The following is a 2,315-nucleotide window of genomic DNA, read 5'->3' as shown; positions in this document are numbered from 1 at the left end:
TTTGGTATAATAAAATACTTATGTACCCAAAAAATAAATAAATTACTTTGTCTTTGCAACATTTTACGTCCTTAAATTAAGATGACGACTTCTACAAAACTAGCAAAATTTTGTTTTGAGGAATAAACATGTCTAATTCATGTCTTGTAAATTTTTGATTTAGTATTTTGTAAAGAAATTAAAATCAGTTATAATCGGCCCCACTACGGTAAAGTTGTTGTCATGTGACCAGGAGGTCACGGGTTCAAGTCTTGGAAACAGCCTCTGGCAGAAATGCAAGGTAAGGCTGCGTACAATACACCCTTGTGGTGGAGCCCTTCCCCAGACCCCGCACATAGCGGGAGCTTTAGTGTACAGGACTGTCCTGCCCTTTTATAATAGGCTACACCAATTTTGTGAATCAATGCATGTCTCCCGTTTGACTTGGAAAATGACTTCTCCTGCCCCGCCAAAGCAACCTGATCGATTTAATAGGCTATTAAGGGACCATCCGAGAAGTTTTGCCTAAAAACTATTCTAGATTTCTTATGATGTATGTGTTTTAGTTTATTCATTCTTGGCTTAATTTCTTCAAAGTTAAAAAGTGTACTGGTATGTGTTTTAGAATTGCATTAGATGATCCTACATGCCTTTATTCTTTAACATGACTGGTTAACATTGAGCTGTTATTTGTTATTTGCATTAGATATGGCTCCAAATTAGGATTTTGGAAAACTGTCTTACTCGTTTTCTTCCAAAAACATAATTTTATAGCCATTTAAAAGCTTTGAACGTAACTGAGACATGACTGGAACGTAACTGAGAACACTTTGAAGGCCATCAAGAAAATTGATAAAATCAGAGTCGATAGGGAGGAGAGACATATTGCTAAGAGGTTCCTTAGACTGTGCTTCACTAATTTCCATTACTTTTTATTTATCATGTGGCTTTTCTTGCTATTAACGTTACTTAACAAACCATACAGGATGAAAGGAAAGAAAGCCAAGGATCAGAGAGAAGCAATGAAGGAGCTCGAGCAGAACATTCACTTAGTCGAAGCTCCTGCTGCACTCAATAAAAGAGCCATCACTTACACCAAGGTCCCCGGTTCCACAAAAGCAGCCGGAGGAAAATCGCATGGAGGAATGATTATTTTGCTTCCTATACTCTATATTATCAACCTAAAACACAAATCATTTCATGCTTATATTTACGGAATGTGTAATGTTTTGCTTTCCCCAACTTCCCAAATTTGTATGGTTTGGCAACTCAGTCTCGTGAGTATTGAAATACTCTTACTATATTGATCAAAAATTAGAAATTTTGAACTTCCAATCTGAGGATTTTGATGAGTAAGTAGAGCAAGATAATATTGTTAGAGTGGGTAAAAGTTTCACATTGGTTGGGGAATGTACTAGTGATTTGCTTATATGGACTTGGGTAATCCTCACCTCTTCAGCTAGCTTTTGGGGTTGAGTTAGGCCCAAGGTCCATTCTTGACATGGTATCAGAGCCAGGTCCATCCCCGTTTTGGGCTCCCGGTCCACGCGCCAGTGCCAGTTGGGCCTGGGCGTGAGAGGGGTGTTAGAGTGGGTGTGGGAATGGACTAGTGGTTTGCTTATATGGACTTGGCTAATCCTCACCTCTTGAGCTAGATTTTGGGGTTGAGTTAGGCCCAAAGTCCATTTCTTGACAAATATGTCTTTCACAAGGTTCCTAGTTTGGATTTTTCGTGCCCAGGGTCTAACTGTTAAAAATTCGTGCCTTACTGATTATCTTATTTTCGCCTAACTGTTGCTTATAGATGGAACGGGTTGCCTGACGTGTTCCACTGTTGCTTATCGATGGAACGGGTTGCCTGACGTGTTCCACTGACGTGTTTCAAGGAAGCAGTAAAACAGAAAGTAAAGAACACAATGATTAAATGGAAAACACCCGGCTCAAAAAGGTGTAAAAAACCACGACTTGTACCTCTACAGGATTTAACCCCAACTTCACTAAATAACTCTGAGCCTCAACAACGACTAATTACAAAACTCTTGTAACCAAAAAATAGGAATTATAAACTCTATTTCCTTTGACTCAATAACTAGGAATTATAAACTCTAATTCCTAATTACACACCTCCCAAGGTATACTTTCCCAAAGTCTCTGAGTTTTCTCCAACTTGAAGACTAGCTCCTAATTCAGTTTATAACACACTGAAACTAATATTACATCAATAGTTCAACAGTTAAAGCTCACCGAGGACATGACCCTAGATAGGAAGGTCTGGAAGACGCGAATTACGGTAGAAGAGTAGGGCCAGATTGGGTCGCTAGTGTAGGGAATTACTT

General features: G+C 39.0%; 1 pseudogene; it reads left to right on the top strand.

The window, feature by feature from the left end:
- Nucleotides 1-781: 781 nt before the first annotated feature.
- Nucleotides 782-1,128, top strand: LOC124890764 (annotated as a pseudogene).
- Nucleotides 1,129-2,315: the final 1,187 nt, after the last annotated feature.

This window comes from Capsicum annuum, unplaced genomic scaffold, assembly GCF_002878395.1.
Source record: "Capsicum annuum cultivar UCD-10X-F1 unplaced genomic scaffold, UCD10Xv1.1 ctg24214, whole genome shotgun sequence".
In the NCBI taxonomy this organism is placed as follows: domain Eukaryota; kingdom Viridiplantae; phylum Streptophyta; class Magnoliopsida; order Solanales; family Solanaceae; genus Capsicum; species Capsicum annuum.
This window is presented reverse-complemented; position numbering and strand designations above follow the sequence as displayed.